Here is a 22,453-nt window from a genome sequence, read left to right as displayed (position 1 = left end):
AGCTGATGACTGGATTGTACATGCGTTCACTTGCTGGATTGTCGCTTTTGCATTATGTGTTGGTGAATTTCCTGTTGTCTGTGCAACACCGTGTTCGCTTGAGTATCTTATATATCATCTAGCTATTGAAGAACCGAATCAGCGTGGTCACCGATTCTTTTGAAATATCCCATGTATTTAGCAAATTTTTGGTCGATTTTGCCATTAAAAATGCCTTACACTTCGCTTCCCGAGGCTGGGTGTCAATTTAAAACATGTAAAACTAATCGCGTAACATTTTCGGTCATAATTTTGAACGCTTATAACTCAGTCATTTATTGATGGATTTATATAACTCAACAAACAATCGATTCGGAAATATTTAACTTAAACTTATGAGACAACGTCATTTGAATATTTCAGTTGCATACCATTGAAAAATTGGTTTGAATTGAGTATTTTATTTTGGTTCTCTGGTACTATCGGCGATAGATTTTTCGGATCTAATTTGCAGCGCTTGTTCCTCGATTTTCGTCCGCTTGTTCCTGGATTTTCCTCATTTAAATGATTCCAAAGCTTCAATAGCAATGTGAGCTTAAAAATGTTTTAATTTGTCAACGGATCGGTTTGCATAGTTAATTCCCATACGAACAAAACCCTAGAAATGTTCCATTTTTAATGTTATTGTGCTCGGTCGTGTCTTGAATACAACCCTCTAATTTTTTTTTGTGAGTTTTATGCGTTACGAAGGGTAACATCCGTTACTTTTTTGTAAATCATAGTTATAAGTGTAACATGCGTTACTTTTTTTGTAATTTATGTACATTACGAAGCGTTACATGCGTTACTTTTTTATAAGTTATAGGCAATACTAAGCGTTACTTCTAAGAAAGTTATAAACGTTACGAAGCGCTACTTACGTTACTTTTTTGTATGTTATAATCCTTACTAAGCATTATATGCGTTACTTTTTGTGAATAATAGGCGTTACGAAGCGTTACATGCGTTACTTTTTTGTAAGTTAAAGGTGTTACGAAGCGTTACAAACGTTATTGTTTTGTGAATTACTGGCCTTACGAAGCATTAAATGCGTTGCTTTTTTGTAAGTTTTATGCGTTACGAAGCGTTACATGCGTTACTATCTAGTTAGTTATAGGCGCTACGGAGAATTACGAAGCGTTACTTTTTTGTAAGTTGTTTGTGAATCATAGGCATTAGGGCATATTCAGCAGTGTTCTAGTTGTAAATGCATAATTTATGTCAGTTACAAAATCTAAATCTGGATTTTATAACAGGAAAAACTGGCAGCCCCAGCAGTGTTTTATTCGTGTTTCAAATATACAAAAATTTGACTGGTCGAATAAATAAAACTACAACGGCTTGCTGGGGATACGTTTGTTCCAGTTTCTGTTCTATTAAAGATCTTACATATAGAACTTCTAGCGGCTGAATTCGGTCTTACAAAGTGTTACATACGTTAATTTTAGTAAGTTATAGTAGTTACGGAGCGTTACAAAGTGTTACTTTTTGTAAGTTACAGGCGTTACGACATGTGTTACTCTGTATAAGTTTTTGGTGTTACTAAGCGTTACATGCGTTAGTTTTTTGGCGTTACGTGCGTTACTCTTTTGTGAATTACAGGCGTTACAATCCCTGACATGCGTAATTTTTGTTAAGTTTTAGGTGTTACAAAACGTTGCAAATGTTACAAGGTACAAGGCTACGCTGCCTACTAAGACTATTCATATTCAACGAAACAATTCATTGTTTTACGCATGCTGACAATTTTCGCTAAACGGGGACAATGAAATTTATTACGAGTGCTTGTTTGTTGTCTTGTTGAATTGTATTTCAAATACATCTTTCACGTCTAGGTGCATTCGTTCTTCCGGTAAAATTTTACTGACCTTCGAACAACAGAACATTCAGCAATCAGTTCAATAAAAATTTCATTTGCTGACTTTTTCTGTCACTCATTATCAACGTTCGGTGAAAGTAGTCTGGATACCTGCTAATCGTCACGTTCGCGATAGTAAGAAAACGGACAACTTTGTCAAGTGTGAAGCTCTCGAGGATGATATTTATTCGTCGCTTATCGATGAATTTCGATGTATTTTCCAGCATAATGAAGTGCCCATTCGGCAAACTCTGAACTACTTCGAACTAGTGGGTTAGTGAAGTTAGTGTTCGAACCCTTCAAAATGACATTCAAAAAATTAACTGGATAGAATCCGATGATCGATCACCATTGCCATTCAAATGCGCAATCCGTCATACACGAGGCATCACAATCCTAATCAATTCACTGGAACGGATCTGTTTCATTGTACAGGTTGCTGGTTTAGTGTATTGCAATCATTGCAAAACAGGAAATAAAACACGTCGCAATCCAGTCGAATGTAGCTGTTTGTTGCACTGCCAGCAGCTTGATTGGCAATTTGCACACGTGGAAGGCAATAATAAAAAAAAATATGCGAACTTTCTTCGATCGCGTCAAGCGAACGTGCAAAAGTCAATCGATCATTTGTGGCAATAAAGGAAGCGACGCCGATGGTTGAACCGGTTCACTGAAGCAGCACTCCTCCGGAGCTTCCTTATAGCTGGCAACCAGTCGATAGGCTGTTTTGTTGTTTTTTTCCCCCTAACTATCCACCTACCGGCAATGGTAATTTTACAGTATGTACGCTTATATCATTCCATCCTTTGCATCGTTTTCGGGGAAAGACAAACATGTATGAAGTACCTGTATGTCTTGTTGCCCCCCCCCCCCCCCCCCGGGGTTCCGCAAATCCACTGCGTCGGCGGTTGCGGGAGCCGTTCGAACAATGAACCGAAGAAACTCAAGGGCCACTAGATTTGTTGCTGCGCTGTTCGACGACTTTTTGTTGTTCGCCGAAACGGAGCAATCCGAACTGTCTCTCTTTTTCTCTGTCCCCCTCATATGCTCGCAGTCGATTTTCTGAGTATGACATTCCGGGATTGTACTGTTGATGTTTGCTCAAGATTTTTTTTTGCTGTTTGATATGCTTTAATCTTCTCTAATGCTACGATTTGTAAAATATGTGAACCGCTTTGGTAACATTCGAACTGTAATTTTTTTTTGCCTTCAAGCCTTTAGATTCGATAGGAGTTTTTTTTTCGACGAAGATTTAATCGTAACATACTTAAAACAAAAATGAAAATGTCTAGTTATATTTGATAACAACTGATTGTGTTCGGAGGAGTAAACAGCTATTCAATCAATTTCTCATGTTCAAATCTAAGTTTATTAACCATACCCTAAGTCGTTTATCAAACGAATTCTCGTTCCAACGCACACATCTCGTTCCAACGCAATTTTTTTCCGTTTGAGTTTTACGTTTTCTAGTCGGTTTCCTGTTGGGTACTGACAAAATCTATATTTATACTAGTAGGAAAATTACCTTTGGATTTATATAGGGGTATCCAAAATGCAACCGTCGTTTTTGCAAGTAATCCAGTAATCGGAAGATTACATTGGTAATTCAAAAGTATTGGTAATCCTAAGTAATCTGTGTAATCACATTTTTTCTTAAAATAATTCAAGCAAACTGAAAATATCTGGAAAAAATCCAGTAATCGTAAAGTAATCATCAAGTAATCAAAAAGTATTTGTTTTGATTCAAAATACCGTTATTGAAAGTTTGTGAGTCGTTTCCTATTTTTCCCTCTTTCAAATTACCACAATCTGTACGTCTAGCAAGCCGAAACTAGTTTTGTTCGAGACGTCAGTTTAGACATTACACTACGGTGTAATAGAAAAAATGTTTAGCAACTTTAATGATAATTTACGTTGTCGAAAATACCAAAATAAAACGTCGCACCTTTTCGAATATACAAAGCATTTTTGTTGTCATAAAAAATATTCCCCTTACAAACTAGTTTTTCAATCTTAACTTGTTTCGAGATATTTTTTATGCATACTTTGTTTGGAATACGAATATAACATAAGATTAAACCTTAGACCGAAGCGAAATATGCAACTTAATGCTGCTGACTTCTACAATACTTATAGGAAATCCAAATCGAACTTGATGAACTTTTTAGTTTTTTTACCTTTTTTTATTAATATGAAAAATAGGAAAAATTCGCTCAAACTTTAGAAAAATTTTCCGAGGCCCGGAGGGCCGAATGTCATATATCAATCGATTCAGCTCGACGAACTGAGCAAATGTCCGTGTGTGTGTGTGTGTGTGTGTGTGTGTGTGTGTGTGTGTGTGTGTGTGTGTATGTGTGTGTCTGTATGTGTGTTGTCAACAAAGGGGTCGAAATGTGGGTCTACCGATTTTGATCAAACTAGTCGCAAATGAAAGCTCTCCCCGTCACCCAGAACGCTATTGAATGGTTTTGAGATAGGATGTTTACTTTTTGAGTTATACGAAGTTTTATGTCAAAATTTTCAGTTTTTTGATAATATCTGTCACATTTGACCTTGAAAACAGAATATATTTTCAGACTTAAATTCCGCACGGTAATAGCTATCCAACAAGCCATAGATTGTTAAAATCTGTCCATTTTTAACGGAGATATCGACATTTTTGAGTAAGCGACTTTCCGCCTTATTCCAGTAGTAGGAGTTTTACGCGTTTGATGATAAAGCGCTGATGGAGCCAAATAAAACTGGGTTTTTTATACTGTTACATACAATTGTTTCTAAGTACCAAAAAGACTGTGTACAGCATCTTTTTTCATGGCATTTTGCCTCGGACCGATTTTAGCACGGTTCTTTTTTGGCAACATAATCGTTCGAATATGGCATTTGTAAACCAGATGATATAAGCATTTCCGAGTTGGGAGTAATTCCATAATTATATTGATTTAAACTACTTACAGCAATAAAAGCTGGAAGAACATAACTTCCATATACCATACGACTCAGTTCGTCGAGATCAGCAAATGCTTGTGTGACAAATAATTTCACTCAATTTTCTCGGAGATGGCTAAACCGTTTTCTACAAACTCAGATTCATATGAAAAGTAGTATAGGAGTATACGACAACAAACTTCCTGAATTACGTTTGGATCCGACTTCTGATTGCGGAACCACAGGATGATATGTGAAACAAAATTAAAATAATGAATCTCATTTTTCTCGTTGATGGCTGAACCGATCTAAGATTCAAATGAAATCTAAGAACCATCTATGATTCAAATTAGAGGTCTTAAAATCCTATGAAACATCTTACTTTTTAGTCAGATCCAACTTCCGGTTTAGGAGATACAGGGTGATTAGTATAAAAATGTTCATTTCACATAAATTAATCAGGTTTATCTTGTTGGCAGATTTGGATAATTGATTACCAAATAAATTTATTTCAGTTTGAGCGGTATTCAGTTTTCGATTCGAAAGGTACCCAGAAATTTAATTCGCACTACAATTTCTCAATGATGTCTACACACTCCTCAGATGAATTTAACTGATTTCTGCTACACCGATTTTAGAATTCCGGTTCCAGTATCAAATCGTTTCTTAAAGCTCAATCATTTTCTCAAAAAGGCCAAATCGAACTTCAAAAACAAAAATTCAAATTAAAGGACTTATGGTCCCATACAATATCGGTGAATTTTATCCGATTCTGGAATTACAGAATAAATTGTTTGGCGTATTAATTTATGGCCATACGAATCAATTTGGGTTATGCTAGTTCCTGAATACCGGCTCTGAAAGTACCATAAATAATGACGAAAAACTCTAAAGTGGAACGTACTTCGACATCTCATGGAATGTTCAATGGATTGTCACACGTTAAGATTGAAATTCGATACGATTTGGAGTTTCGACATTACAGGGCAACGAGTGATTAAAATCTCAACTTGCGTTTAAAACGACGATAATTAAAATAATGTCATGAGAACTAAAATTCTGAGGAATATTCATGCAAAAAACACATTCGGATTGATAAAAAAAAGGTATAATCTCACTGCTAGGTGGATTAATCACGTTTTGCTTTTCTCATATAGAAAGGTTATGCAATCACTTGAAAAACCGACTAGTGAAAATTGGCCCGGAGGGCCAAGTGTCATATTCCATTCGACTCAGTTCATCGAGCTGAGCAATGTCTGTGTGTGTGTGTGTGTGTGTGTATGTGTCAAATAATCTCACTAGGTTTTCTCGGAGATGGCTGAACCGATTTTGACAAACTAGGTTTCAAATGAAAGGTCTCGTGGTCCCATACGGAATTCCTGAATTTCATCCGGATCCGACTTTCGGTTCCGGAATTATAGGGTAAAGTGTGTTCAATATTGTACACCGTCACTTAAACCGGCGAAGCAAAAAACGTGAAAATTTTTCTAAACTGGTCTCAAAACTACACAAATCGATAGTCATTATCAGTAGGCAACTAAACAAACCGATTCCGGCTATCCTGGCTCCCGGTATCCGGTTCCGGAAGTACCGGAAATAGTGGTCATACATACCAAAATGGATCTCACTCACTTTTCTCAGCGATGGTTTGACCGATTTCCACAAACTTAAACTCAAATGAAGGGTCTCCCGGTCCCATACGGAATTCCTGAATTTCATCCGGATCCGACTTCCGAATCCGGAGTTATAGGGTGCGTACTAGAAGAGTTTGTGTGTCATGTTAGTTGGTGGCCGTACGAACCGAGTTTGATTATACCGGTTCTCGGGTTCCGGTGCCGGAAGTGCATATAATAGTGAACCCATTTCGTTCTCTTAAGGATGGCTTACGCAATCAAAGCACTGTTTTATTCTGTATGTTATGCATAAACAATCACTTGGTTTTTTTCAAAAATCGAAGAGAAAATTTTTGAATAGAATACCACAATATTATATGTACATGAGAAAGGCATCATTACACCACTAGGTGGATTAAAACAGGTTTTTTAGATTAGCATCACTGTTCTCATACAAATAGGAAACGCAAATGTCAAGCACTAGTTTGGAAAAATGATGCTGACTGTGTGACATAAACACTAAAGCATGCTTTTGTGAACTACTCGAATCAATCTGAATCAATTGGTGTCAAAATTAGTATCCGAAATTATTTACTAAAAGTATGAAATATATTTCCATGAGACTGTTATGAAAGAAGAGAAAGGCATTATCACACCACTAGGTGGATTAGGAAGGGTTTTTTTTTACAAACGATGGCGGAACGAGGTGCATATTCTTATAAAACTTACTGAAAAATTCATCTAGTTGGCAGACCTTGTTAGTTGGTGGATATTTAAATCTACGTTGGGACTACTAGTGCCCGGTTTTCGCTTCCAAACGCACCGGTAGTAGTGAAGAAAAGCTCCAAAACTGGAACTCACTTCGATTTCTTAGAAACGGTTAAACCGATTTTCACAAATCATGATTCAAATTAAAGCTCTCATTGCCTTAAAAGATACTGTGCAATTTCATCCACATCCGACTTCCGGTTAACAAGTATCATAACTTTCAAACTGTCATACAAAATCGGTACGCATCGGTACGTGATGGTACGGAATAAGAAGAAAACGCACCCGCATAGCACACCGCGTGCTTTGTTCAATTTTGTATAGCGTGCAGGGTTGCCACATTTAAATCTATAATAACTTGACATAGCCTTTTTTACAAATCGAAATGGTGATGGTAGTTTTTACCTAAGAAAGTTTTTGATTTTATTCAAGTTTGAAAAAAAATCTTAACAGAATCTTCTAGTGATGTTTTTGAAAACATAAGTATGATGAGAAAGGCATCATTACACCACTAGGTGGATTAAAAAAGGTTTTATTTTATAAATGACATTGTAGATTGCATAAACTTTCTATATGAGAAAGGCAATAAGTGTACTTCTATAGAAAACCATCGTTATCATGATTTTGTAATAGCACTAACAAGTAAGTAGAAATTGAATAAAAGGATTGGAAATTTATATATTTTTCACTTGTAGAATATAAATTTTAATGTGGCAACCCTGCAGGCTATACAAAATTGAACAAAGCACACTGCGGAAAGAGCAAAGCCGGCGGTGTTTCCGTCCTCCGTACCGCGCGTACAGACGCGTACCAGTTTTGCATTGTCATTTTGAATGACGATTTAAATGTTTTGACACTCGTCACCCATGAAATTGTACAGCATATTTAAAGACAATAAGAGCTTTAATTTGAATCATAATTCGTGAAAATCGATTAAACCGTTGCTGAGAAATCAAAGTGAGTTCCGTTTTTGGAGCTTTTCTTCACTATTATCAATGCTTTCGGAAGCGCAGGAACAGGGGACTAGTAGTCCCAAAGTAGTTTTCATATATTCACTAACTAACAAGATCTGTCAATTACATAGATAAATTTAGCAGAAAGTTTTATAAAAATTTGCACCTTGTTTCGCCATCGATTGTTAAAAAAAAATAAAGAAATTGAAAATTTTCTTTTTCAAAAATCGGATCAACTCGGGACCAACTTTTCGGAGACTTTTTAAAGAATGTCAAGACCTTTTATTTGTTTCTTATGTCGATTTTGCTTGATTCCAAACCTAACCCAGTTTCCACCCTAACTGCTGTCAAACCGTTTGTTTGAAGCTAGTTTCGAACCTAGTTTCAACGATGTTGAACTGAAAATCGAATCAGTTTCGAACCTGGTTGTTATATCAGGTTTGCTCAAACCCCCGTTGCTAAGTGCGAAATCAACACAGTTTCGTGAAAAGTGTTTGTTTGATGAAACTACTCTGGGTCAGTTTCAGTTTTCTCAAGCGAAAACGACATTAGTTTGTGGAAATCGGCTAAGGGAAATCCAAGAAAATTGAGTGCGCATTTTTTTTCCAAAATTTGCATACATTTCCTTGTGATTCCGAAACCAAAAGTCGGATCCAAATGAAATTCATGAAACATGTATGAGGCCATAAGACGTTTCATTTGAATCTAAGTTTGTGAAAATTGGTTCAGCCATCTGTGACAAACGTGTGTGACTATTTGTTTCCTCTTTTTTATGCATATCAACCTGTAATTGCGGAACCGGAAGACGGATCGGGATAAAATTTAATAACAGTCTATGAGACCATAAATCCTTTCATTTCAATCTGAGTTTGTGAAAATCGGTGCAGTAATCTCTGAGAAAATTAAGTGACATTATTTGTCACATACACACGGACATTTTGTGATCTCGACGGACTGAGTCGAATGGTTTATGACACTCGGGGCTTCCGGGCGTCGGTTGTAAAGTCGGGTTTCTCAGCGATTGCATAACCTTTCTATATGACAGTCGCGAAAAGGTGATTGCATTAAAACTAGCGCCCGAAATTTTTCAACCCATGTGTTATGCAGTGCAACCAGTTTATCAGAGTGGCTTGAGCGATGCAGTTTAAAACAATCATTTTTAGCAATAATTTATTTTTACACATACGTTAAGCCTGACTTTGTGGATGAATTATTAATTTTGATCAATTTTTCACCTATGTTTGATAGAAAATTACTCACATTTCATTAATGCACATTTTATTTCCCTAATAAAAAAATTACCTCTCTACTGCTTCAATACATTTGTATTAGATCGACCAAAACAAAATTAACAAAACTATTTTTTTAAAAAAAGCAGTTTTCCGAAACAATCAATAGTTTCACGACAACCTTGCATATCCATAGCCTTTCGCGTACTAAATTAAAGGTTCCTATTTTGAGGGATTACTAATAGAAGGTACGTCAATCTTAATTTCGCAATAAGTTTTGCAAGAGAAAATCTAAGACTGTTTATGAAAGCCTTTATCTCTTAAGATCTGAGGACAGAGTGTCGCGTGTTGAGTTTTTAATCGACCACGTGACTCGCTCAATTCCCTTTGCGCATCGTATTTCTCTTGTACTCTCTCGTATATGGGCAAACTGTACCGGGTTGCCAGCATACATTTTATTATTTTGATGAGAAGTTTTATCAAATTAATCTATCGTATTGGTTGAAAATTACATGGATTCCAATCAACAATGAAAAAATATTCAACTTTAACAAAGATTGAATGCCAGTGTGTTTGGCAGCCTTGTCGAGCCAATTTTATTTTTCTCTCCTTTTTCAGAATGCTCTCAGGAAATCAAAGCGAAAAAAATGGCGGATGCATTGAAACTGACTTTGTTTCACAGAAAAATACACTTTATTGTTATCACGATAACATATATGTTTTTATGTACTAATCGCATCTAAACTAAATTATCTACGGTCACGGTGGATTTATGATACAAGCCTTCAAATCTGAGATATTCGATGAAAAAGTAGGGGTATGCATTTCCGAGCGTTCCAATTTTCAGCAGTTCTTCAGTCAGAAAAAAATACAACACGACCGCTAAACTCAATGAATCATTCTGAAAATTTCACAGAATATTCTCACCTAAATTTCGAAGACATTGTCAGGTGGGTTTTTCTACATTCTGCACCGTTTCCTAGAAAATTTTATTTGAAACGGGAAAATAGCAAAAAACCTACCACTTTACGGTACTGTCCTTAGCCCTTAATGTAACTGATTCCTACTTGATTCATTGGTTGGAATGTTAAGAAAATCTCAATTAATTTTTCCTCGGTGTACATCCAAAAACTCATATAGGAATACTTCGATGGGAGTGAATAGTTTTCGGTTTTCGCCTGCTAGGATTCGTTTTATTTATGAGTTTCCAAATGGAAAAAACAATTTCTCATTAAACGCAAGCGAAAACGTTTTTGCAACCGATGATTTATGTATAGCAAACAATTCGTACCGTTTTATTCACAGAATGGACCAGCGATTTACAGTCAATTATTTTCATTATACGATCCGAGTACCTCTACGCATAACTGCACTGCTATTTGGATGAAAACAACACATTGCCGGGATGGCCATTTTATTTAAGCCTACTGTTCGATTGTTTGCTTAGTTGCATTTGCACTCTAATGTAGCGCTAATGTCGACTGTCATTGAAGCAACTCCGAGGTCGTGGATTGCTTTGATTTGGCGCACTTTCGAACAATGGAACATCATTTTGAAAATGAATCGATGTTTTTCAATGAAAGGCAGATCATTTGGTCATTGTTAAATTTCGCTGTCTGAAACTCTGACCCATATAATCTAACTTTAGCGAGCAAAAAAAAATAGAAATCTCCTATTTAAAATTTCACTTTCATCATCCCATCCCACCGCATCTCCCCATAGCAGTAGAAAAATAGCAATTGTGTCCGCGTTTCGATCGTTACAAAACGAACAGTTTAACATTCCTCGGCCGTATGATTTATTTTCCTCCGGCTCGTTTCTAATGCTAATGATCCCGACAAGCATCAAATTATGCGTTCACGTTTTCCTACCTATGTACGTACGTTCCTGCCTGCCTGGCGTGTTTCGATTTACTTTCCTAGTGGGCAAACCAACCCGGACCGTTTGCGATCGCGATCGTGCAATCGAACGCGAAATTCCACGTGAACGAACCCACATGATCGGCTTAGGCTCGCGCACCTGTTTATCTGTTTCTTTGTTCAAGGATCCATGGCACATTGTTCGGGCTGCTAGTCTTGAGTAGGAAGCACTTGCGAAAACAATCATTTTCACGCCCCGGTGGAACTAGGCTGCGCGAAACTTGATTTATTCCCGAACTTTCCTCCTTGACTTGGCCAACTTGGTGTGGTTCCCTGAAGGCGGCTTCCGTGCTGCAGGCTTGCCCCCCATTGTGCGGATTTCTGCCGGTACAGTTTGGTCAACCGATTCAATTACTTTCACATCACGAATTCGTTAAATGTGAAATTTTTCGCGCTTGCAATGGTCGCCGATTTTTTGTTCGGGGTCTGTGGGCTTCGGGCACCCGCGTGTAACCAACCGTGTCTTGTTGGCTCAATTAGCCTGTGGTCTCGTCGGTTTTAACGTTTGCTCGCTCGGCTAATCATTAGGAGTTTTCCCTCTTGTCATGAGCCCTCTCCGGGTTTTGGGGGTAGTCATCGGGGTTAGTTATACAGCTCTAAATAAAAACAGACGACGACCACCTTGAAGTGCACACGTCTCGTCTCAACAATAAAAACAACAACAACAATAGCTAGTGATTCCGAATAAGGGCTCTCTGTCTGCCGACTGGCTGACATTTCAGCGGCTGCTTAAACAAAGTGTCGTAAATTGAATTAAATTAGAGTGTCGTGATGCGGCGGAGAAAAGTTGCACTGGCAAAGTAAAATGCTTCGATAAGCTTGCAACCATTCCGGGTTGAAGATTCCTTCAACTCAATTCCCGTCCTTCGGAGAAGATCGGACGGTCTGCGCGTGATTGGACTGCTAGGGGGTTTTCGATTACCCGAGCAAAAACAAGCAAAAAAATGCTTGACGTCATGGCGTTTGACTCCTTCTTCTATTTTTTGTACCGGGGAGTCTTAGGACTTGTTGATGATGATGATGATGATGATGATGGTCCCACCTCATACCCCTACAAAGGTGTGAGCAGAACGAGTTATCTAAATGATAATTAATATTTTTGCACATATCTTAACCAGTAAACAAAAGAAAACGATCTGATTAATCTAGCAGGTATAGATTCTTCTTCAAAAGAACGACTGACCACAAAATAACATTCAAATATCTCGGATTTACTATCCAGGGTTAATCAAGAAAATTTCCAACCCGGGAAGATCCTTGATCACATCAGGAATCGAACCCGATATCTTTACCAGTATCAGACAGTAATTCACCTGGCCCTTCCCGCCGGACCAGTTCATCGCTACACACATCAGCTACGATGGAGTAACGAGACTGCGGATGAGCAGAGCCAAGCCCAATTCCATCAACAACTGTCGATCCCAATTAGTTTCCCGAATCTATTCCTTAAATAATTATCCAACCTTGCGATCAAGGTCAAGAGCAAACTTAACACACTGAATGCTAAGGCTCTTCGGCCAGTCCTGTTCGCTTTCCAAATAGTCACTACCTGCTTCGCGCGCGAGGCTCAAACGTTTGTAGACTGCTCATTATTTTTAACTCTCAAACAAACTAAAAATCCATCATCATCATACCGAACATAGTAACTTAATACGTCTCACAATAATATATATAAACAAAAAAAAATACAATCTTCGTAATACGTAAAAAAATAAAAAATCTAAAAAAATTGAACTAACTAACTAAATATTTGCTTACAAAGCGGACTTTATGTGTGAAATACATAACTTTTTGAACTCCACCAATGAGGCCGCGCGTTTGATCTCTCTTGGCATCGAATTGAAAAAACTTATTCCCTTGTACAACAATGAGTTTTGCGATCTGGCTAACAAAAAGCTTGGTGTTCTAGCATCAGACGCGTTTCTAGTATTGTACCTATGCAAATCAGTTCCTCTTTCAACTCGATCACACAAATATCGAGGCAGCATGCCATTTAATATCTTGAAAATAAATACCATGGTTAAGTAGTAAATTCTCTGTTTCACTGAAAGCCATTGTAATGCGTTCAGTAGAAAATCTGAGGAGGTATATCTACTACATTTTAGAATTAATCGCATGATCTTATTTTGCAGTCGCTGTAATCTCAAGATTTGTGTGTTATTAGCAAGAAACAGAATGGATGGGCAAAAGTCAATGTGTGGTGAAATGACTGTTTTATACAAAAGAATCTTACTATGGGTCGTTAAGTCATTTTTCAAACGACATAATACACCATATTTTTTGGCAATCTTCTTGATGACGTTATTGATATGAGATTTGAATGTTAACTTTTCATCAATTATGACTCCAAGATACTTCATTTCTCTAACGCGATCAATAATTTCACCATCAATTTCCACATTGGCGTCATGACCGGTGCTGACAGAAGAAATAACCATATATTTAGTTTTCGCGACGTTTAGTTTCAGTTGCTTAAATTTTAACCATCGAACCAGCGAACTTAGATCCTCGTTTAAATGTGCAACAGCTTCATTGAAATCTCTAGCCGTAATGAACAGAACAGTATCATCAGCAAACAAATTTATATCACAGAAACGTAAGACTCGCTTCATATCATTAATATACATGATAAATAGAATAGGACCTAACACACTTCCCTGAGGCACACCAAGTGAATTGCCGAGGGAACTAGACATTACATCGTTAAAAACAGTCTTTTGAGATCTACCACATAAATAGTTTTCAAACCATTCATGTGCCATTCCCCCGATGCCAAAACGCCGCAATGTCTGCAACAATAAAGGTCTTGAAATTGTTTCAAAGGCTCTCTTCAGATCCAAGAACACAGCAAAAATACTCTCTTTGGCTTCGATTTTCTCCTTCCATTTTGCCAATACTAGGTTCAAAGCGGTTTCACAAGAGTGACCCTTACGATATCCCGATTGTTCCGGTATTAGCAAACTGTTAGAGTTCAAATAGTTAATCAGCTGATCTTTAACAACAAGTTCCAAAATTTTTTCCAGCGTGTGCAGCATGTTAATGGGACGGTACTCCTCGGCTTTATCCGTTCCAGTAACCTTGGGGATAGGAACAACCAGAGATTCTTTCCACACTTTTGGCACGTGCCCCGTGTACAACGATTCATTTACCAGATCCAGTAGATCGTGTCCGATAACATGAAAGCAATCCTGTATCACTTTTGAGTTTACATTGTCAATACCCGTCGATTTTCCCAAATTAAAACAAATATTTTTCAGTTGTTCAAAAGCGATTGGTTGAAATTCATCAAGTCTACAATAGTTATTCATCGGCTGTGTTATTTCAACAGGTTCACCTACCAATTCAATACTTTGATTGATCTGCTGAACACTATTTATGAAATAACTGTTGAACTTTTCAGATATAATTTGTTCTGTGTGTTCTTCTATACCGTCAAAAGTTATACTTTTCGATGCACTATGTGTAGGCTTGATAAGCTGTTTGAGAATTTTCCATAACTCTCTACTGTTTTGTTGATTTTGATCGATTCTCCTCTGTATGTATTCATATCTAGTCTTCTTCAGTGCCCGTGAATAAATATTTCGTGCTTGTGTATATCTACTCCAGTGACTATCATTGTTAGTTCTACAGAATCTCTTGTACTGTTTATCCCTCTCCCGTTTTAACCGTAAGAGGTCTATTGAGTACCAACTACTCGAGCTGTTCAAACTAACATACTTTTCAATTACTAATTCATTAGTACACTTTTTCAGTATGTCAGTAAGAATAGATGCCCTGTGATCCAAATTTCCAGTCAACTGTGTACAACCCAAGCTTCTTGATACAAGTCGAGATATGGTTTGCTTTGAATAGTTTTTCCAACTCTTGATTTTCACCGTATCTTCCTCATTTCTAGAGCTACTCGTTACGGAAATTGCAATTGTTTCATGATCTGAAATCTTGCAATCGGATTCCGCATTTGAATAAACACCGTCGAAATTGGAATACACGTGATCTATCAATGTTTTACTGTATCTCGAAATTCTTGTAAATTCATTCACAGTTTGCCTCAAATTGAAGAATTCTGCTAACTGTTTCAATTGATTCGAACCTTGATCACTGAGCCAATCAATATTAAAATCTCCAGTAATAATATTTAGTTTACCAAAATCGACGAAATTCTCCCACCAGTTTTCTAGAATTTCCAGAAACTGGCGGTCGCTTGAACTTGGAGAGTGGTAAACGACTCCATAATTTCCCATCTGCATGCCTCTTTCAACTGATATACCCAAGAACCAATTATTTCCAACTGCTTCGTTTGATTGAATGCTGAATTTAATTGATTCTCTGGCGTAAATTGCAACTCCACCCGTGTGCCTGGAATGGGACAAACAAAAAGCAACAGTGTAACCCGGAACACTGAACTGATCGAAAGCGTCAGAATCAACAATATGTGTCTCTGAGAGCAAAACTAATGAAGGATGTCTATCCTCTATAAGATGACGCATTGCGACATAATTAGAAGACAAACCGGCTATGTTCAAATACAAAATATCTGAATGCCTCCCATCGATTAGTTGCTATTCCATTGACATAATGTTGTTCTTTTTCGTTTCAAGCAACCTCAGATATACAGGACACTGCTTACTAAATGCTGGATGGTGAATGTCTAAATTCAATTTCCTTTCTTTGTTCATTTTCAGACAATTAACGCATTTGAATTCAGTTGAAGAACACTCAGATGTTCTATGTGCGGAATTACATTTGGAACAATTTTCACTGTTTAAACATTCGGTGCTCTTGTGACCAAACTCACCACACTTGAAACAGCGCAATACGTTGAACGACTCGAAAACCGAACACCTATCCCAGCCGACGCAAACCTTGCCGGTTGCCATCAAGCTGGAATAAGTATTTTTATCAACCTCAATTATAACACTGAATTTGTTATATTTGAAGCGTGGATTCTCAAAGTCAGCAACAACTTTTACATCTTCAATCGAAATTTCCTGATTTTGACTTTTCAATAGGTCAATAAATACATCAGAGGAATATCGATCACTCATCCCAACTATTTTCAGTTTAGGTTTCCCGGGCTTGGGTATAACAGCATTGTATTCAGTACCTAAATTGCTTTCAATGTTTTCTTTCACTGACTGAATATCCTCTCCTGCTGCACACTCAACAATAATAGAGCCATCTTTACCATTTTTGAAATTACTAATTTTATGTGTTCTTGGATCCAACCTACCCTTCAGAAATTGTCTCGTGTCATCACTTGTTTGCGAAGACTCAATAGGTTTAATCATAATAACCGAGCGAGTCTCACGTTTTCTGTTACTTTTCGTTCTATTTCTAGCTAATTTACCAGAAAGAACATCCGCGTATGATTTTTTATTATTTTTATCAAAAACTTCGTCATTACTATCATTATCAACATTTTTATCATGTGGTTCATCATCAGTATTAGACATAATTTTTCTTTTGCGTCTGGGATTTCCATCTGACTCCGAATGAGTCTTTCTATCTGCAACAATTTTCTTTCTCTTCATTACGACCAATTCATTATCATTGCGCTGATTATTCTTAATCACGAAACTTTTCAAATCTTCCAACTTTTTGGCCACACTGTTTTCTAAACAGGCCATTTTGCTCTCCAGAGCATCATTGGAAGATCTGATCAGTCTCTCGATTCCACTCTCTATCGCGATATTAATATGTGCCTCGATACTCTCCCGCACAGCAGCAAACGAATCAGTGATGGATTTGAATTTCTCCATCTCCTTCTTCATATTACTAATGAGCGAAAGAACATCATCCTTTGGCATCATATTAGACACCGCGGCACCTTCCAAACAATCAGCACATTTAAACAAAAGCGCCGGTGTATCTGAAACCCAACCGGCCATGGCTCTCGTAAGCCCAGTACAGCGCTGGTGATAGCCATTCTCACAAACTGAACATGTTATTCTAATATCTGATATGGTTATTTTTTCCTTACACTTCACACATTCACCCATCATTCATGCACAAACCAAACCGGCCCGACACACAGCTGGGGGAGAAATTAAAGCAAAGTGAACCATGCAAAAACAATAGACAATGCATTCAATATACCACGGTACGACGCCGCTTTGTTTGAGCGACCGCCGCACGGCGATTACTGACACAATTTACAGCACAAAATAGAAGTATTTACAAAACACTTTCTACTTATCTGTTTAAAGCACAATTAGTCACTTGCTTAGTCGAAAAAATTTTCGCAAAAAGCCACCTATTTCACACAAAATTTATCACAATTTGACTCAGCACTAAAGACGCACAAGTTACCATGTTCGCCATTCAATACAAAAAAACGAAGCAAGAATTAAGTAAAACCATAATCAATTCAACGAAAATAAAAAACAATCCATTGGTAATGACGGTCGGTAAATCCCTTTCATTCGGACTGGGTTTCACTTCAGTTTCGGAAAGCGAAAGTTAAATTTACCGGAAAGGTTTTTGCAACGCTTTTGGCATTTGAACTGATTTATGCACCTACTATCGGGAGAAAAGGTTTCGATGTTCACTTTTTTGTTGCTGTCGTTGTTGTTGAGTAAATGAATAGAGAAAACAAACATTCTGGTAATTGATTTTGGGATTTTACTTCGTTCAAGCCATGATTTAAATCATGGCACTTTATCAAGGTTCAGTTATTTCGTTTTGGTTCCCGGTAGGTTTGGGTCGATTCTAGCTTTTAGCTTTGGTTTTTTTTTCGATCGTCATTCTTTAAGCTTTTTAGTCACTCTGGAAATAGTTTTTATCAAATATTTTACTCCGAAAAGAGTGAACTGTGAGATTATAATCTCTCGATGTGCGTCGTAACTATGGCAATTGTTCATGTACAAATAAGCTTATTTAGTAATGAAATATTTTGACTTGCTGCGTCCAGTTGTTTACACTCTTCTTTAACCACTTGTGCAGTTGTTTATTCGTTTTCATTAGTTTGTTTGTTCGAAATGCGTGGACTTTCAGCAGAACAACGTCGAAAAATTGTGTACAAATGGTGCACAGAACGCGGACAGTCACTGAGAAAGATAGCAAAAATGGAAGGAGTAAGTGACAAAGCCGTGCGAAATGCAATCAGGAAGTTTGGTGAGAATAACACCTTTGAGGATAAACCGAAAACGGGTCGAAAAAAAGGTCCTGCTAACCCTCAGTTGGATAAACGTATACTGAAGGCGTTCGAGCAAAACAAGGAGGTTTTAGTTCGAGATGTGGCCAAAAAAGTGGGCACTTCGAAGTCAAATGTTCTTCGTGCTGAAGAACGTTTGGATCTTTGAAGCTATAAGAAGCAGAAACAACCAAAACGTAGTCCGAAACAAGAAGCATCGACCAGGCCGAGGGTTCGAAAGCTGTACAATACAATCATGGACGACGAAACCTACGTGAAACTCGATTACAAATCCTTGCCGGGACCACAATATTATACGGTGCGAGAAGGGCAAGTGTTAAACCAGTCCGAGACATCGATTGAAGTCGAAAACTTTGGTAAGAAAGCTATGGTCTGGCAAGCTATTTGTAGCTGCGGTAAGATCTCGAAACCCTTCATCACCACTGCTTCAATGAACAGCGAAATATACACCAATAAATGTTTACAAAAACCACTTCTACCAATGATTCGAAGCCACAAGGATCCTGTTGTCTTCTGGCGAGATCTTGCTTCTTGCCACTACTCGAAATCAACGGTAGAATGGTATACTACCAAAAATGTCAATGTTAATGAGGAACGTTCGCAAGAAGGTGCGCCAGCTAGTCTACAATGGCTAAGTAGCAAATGTTGAGAATAATATTCTGTTGTTGTAGTCTAATATAATCAGTATATCGAATAAAATTTGAATATCTAACACTTGTGAATTATTTACAGCGAAATCAAAGTGCGTCCATACTTTCTGGGACAGTCTTTTTATGAAATGAAAGCTTCTAGAGTCTGTATTGAACTAATGTTTATCTTTATAACATACAGTATAGTTTAGCGTGTAATCGATTAAACCAAAAATCGATATAGGTTAGACCTGTCAACAGTATCGATTAAGTAGATAATAAGTTGAATTGAAATGAAAGGATGAGTCTCTTGATTATGGACCATCAACGTGAAAGGTTGTGTACTTTTAAAATGAACATTAAAGAATCCACATGTATTTAAAGGGTGATTTTTTAAGAGCTTGAGAACTTTTTTAAACAATAAAACGAATAAAATTTGCAAAATCTCATCGGTTCTTTATTTTAAACGTTAGATTGGTACATGACATTTACTTTTTGAAGATAATTTCATTTAAATGTTGACCGCGGCTGCGTCTTAGGTGGTCCATTCGGAAAATCCGCTTTTTTATCGACAAATTTTGTTCAGCGATGAGGCTCATTTCTGGTTGAATGGCTACGTAAATAAGCAAAATTGCCGCATTTGGAGTGAAGAGCAACCAGAAGCCGTTCAAGAACTGCCCATGCATCCCGAAAAATGCACTGTTTGGTGTGGTTTGTACGCTGGTGGAATCATTGGACCGTATTTTTTCAAAGATGCTGTTGGACGCAACGTTACAGTGAATGGCGATCGCTATCGTTCGATGCTAACAAACTTTTTGTTGCCAAAAATGGAAGAACTGAACTTGGTTGACATGTGGTTTCAACAAGATGGCGCTACATGCCACACAGCTCGCGATTCTATGGCCATTTTGAGGGAAAACTTCGGAGAACAATTCATCTCAAGAAATGGACCGGTAAGTTGGCCACCAAGATCTTGCGATTTGACGCCTTTAGACTATTTTTTGTGGGGCTACGTCAAGTCTAAAGTCTACAGAAATAAGCCAGTAACTATTCCAGCTTTGGAAGACAACATTTACGAAGAAATTCGGGCTATTCCGGCCGAAATGCTCGAAAAAGTTGCCCAAAATTGGACTTTCCGAATGGACCACCTAAGACGCAGCCGCGGTCAACATTTAAATGAAATTATCTTCAAAAAGTAAATGTCATGTACCAATCTAACGTTTAAAATAAAGAACCGATGAGATTTTGCAAATTTTATGCGTTTTATTGTTTAAAAAAGTTCTCAAGCTCTTAAAAAATCACCCTTTACTTCAATTGTATCCGACTTCGGTTATATCGGTTCCTAGCTTTCAGTTCCGGAGGAATCGAAAATGTTGGAAAATTTTAAAAATTAATGAGCTCAGCTTGCTTTCGCAGAGATGACAACACCAATTTCCAAAAACTCATATTCAAAAAAAAAAGTTTCATAGTCCTAGACAAAGTTTCTGAATTTTATTCGAGTTTGATTTCCGGAATTACACGGTGATGAATTTCTAAAATTTAGAACCGTCAGACCACTGACTGAAAAATGGTGGTTTAATGATGCCTTTCTCATATTACAATTCTTACAAATATCATTAGAAGGTTCTGTCAAGATTTTTTTTTTCAATCTTGAATTGAATAAGAAACTTTCTTTAGGTATGAATTGTGTCGAATGATATACAACACTTAGCCCTCCGGGTCAATTTCCACTTGCTATTTTTCAAGTGATTGTATAAATTTTTTAAATGAGAAAGGCAATTATAAGTGTACTTTTATAGAAAAGCAACGCTATCTAACCTACGTCAAAATAGATTTCGGACAGCTTCCTGGCCAAAAATTCTACATGACGACGGCACGAGGAGATGTTCTGCGAAGTTTAAGTTTGCTTTGATGCACAAATTGGCCAAATAACTGATGATTTGGCAGCGGAGCCAAGACCAAAGTTTTCGTGATAAATAAGACGATGAACTCGAAGCTGTACTAGGAAGAATGCCTCGAAAACCGCGTACTACATTTCATTAAAGCCTATCAACCCTTCTAAAGGCTCTAAGTGTTTTCTAAAGAATTATAAAAACAATATCTTTGCAAAGCGGAGATGAAAATCATCAATTTCGCACCAACCGTGCTTTGCGTTCGAGAAAAATGATCCAAATAGTGTTCAATATCTTAAAGAACTCCACAATTTGGTCCTTCTGACAGCGAAGAATGAATTTTGATAGTTTCTTTGATTGAAAAGTGCAAATCTTAAATAAAATAACCAACATCAAATTTCTGTATGTTGCTATTTTTGTGGCTGTTAGGACCGGCCATTTGTGAAAAAGCTACTAACCGCACTGTTAGCAGTTCTGCTGCGGGACGTTCGCGGGGCGAGTATCGCTTCAAATAAGAACGATTGTGTCATTCTGCTGCTGGTCGTTTGCATTAGAACAATTAAACCTTTTGTGGTGTGCTAATGTCTTTTTCTGTCATCAAGACAGTTTCGTTAAAATATTTTTTGCCTTTTTTAAATATTTTTGGACACTAATTTAAGCTCATTTTTTGCCACCAATTTATTCATTATTGATTCGAGTAGTTCACAAAACCATGCCTTCGCGTTTATGTCACATATTCGGCATCATTTCTCAAACCAATTGAAATTATTATACGGTGCCGTAATCTACCGACAATGAGTAATGGAGTTATTGAAAATAGTTTCTTAAACAACAAACTTTTCACAAGAAAACTAAGAAAAAATTCCCTTTCAACTGATTATACGACATATGATAAAGAATCTAGCTATTAAAATTAGAAGATTCTGGTCGTGGTGTGTGCACTAAACATCCACATTTTTCAAGATTGATTCTTATGTAAAAAACTACAACGACCAGCCCCGCGGGGGTTGTTCGAGCCAATAATGTGGAACAAGGTAACCAAAATTTCTAATGATCGACATTTTCAATTAATTGTCACACTTTTGAATCCGCAAATGCACAAGAGTCTGCTTCGATTGATCTTTATTAGGAACCAACACCGAACACGCGAACCCAGAATATAGACTCTATTTGTCGTGATTTGTATTTGTTTTGTAGCCGACGAAATTACATCAATAGCCCAAATGTATGCAATTTTATGTTTGTACATGTTTGCGATACGGATATCGATATTTAAGCTTCTCTTAGCCAAGCTTGTGTTCAAGTTTTGTATGCAAGCAGTTATTTTTATAGCGTTTCTCTACCATTACTATCCTTCTGCGATTTTGGTTGAAGCGATAAACTTTTTCTCATTATCAATCGAGTTTATCTTATATAAATAGGAAATTAATCTTATGCACTCAAAATTACCCTGGGGTGGTTGTCAATTTCTCAGGCGAAACGACATAACATGAAAT

General features: G+C 37.3%; 1 protein-coding gene across 3 annotated transcripts in view; it reads right to left on the bottom strand.

The window, feature by feature from the left end:
- LOC131439612 (uncharacterized) overlaps nt 1-22,453 on the bottom strand; it is a 321,124-nt gene that overhangs the window by 228,201 nt on the left and 70,470 nt on the right. The gene's annotated exons all lie outside the window — the stretch shown is intronic.

Source organism: Malaya genurostris, chromosome 3, assembly GCF_030247185.1.
Source record: "Malaya genurostris strain Urasoe2022 chromosome 3, Malgen_1.1, whole genome shotgun sequence".
NCBI lineage: Eukaryota > Metazoa > Arthropoda > Insecta > Diptera > Culicidae > Malaya > Malaya genurostris.
This window is presented reverse-complemented; position numbering and strand designations above follow the sequence as displayed.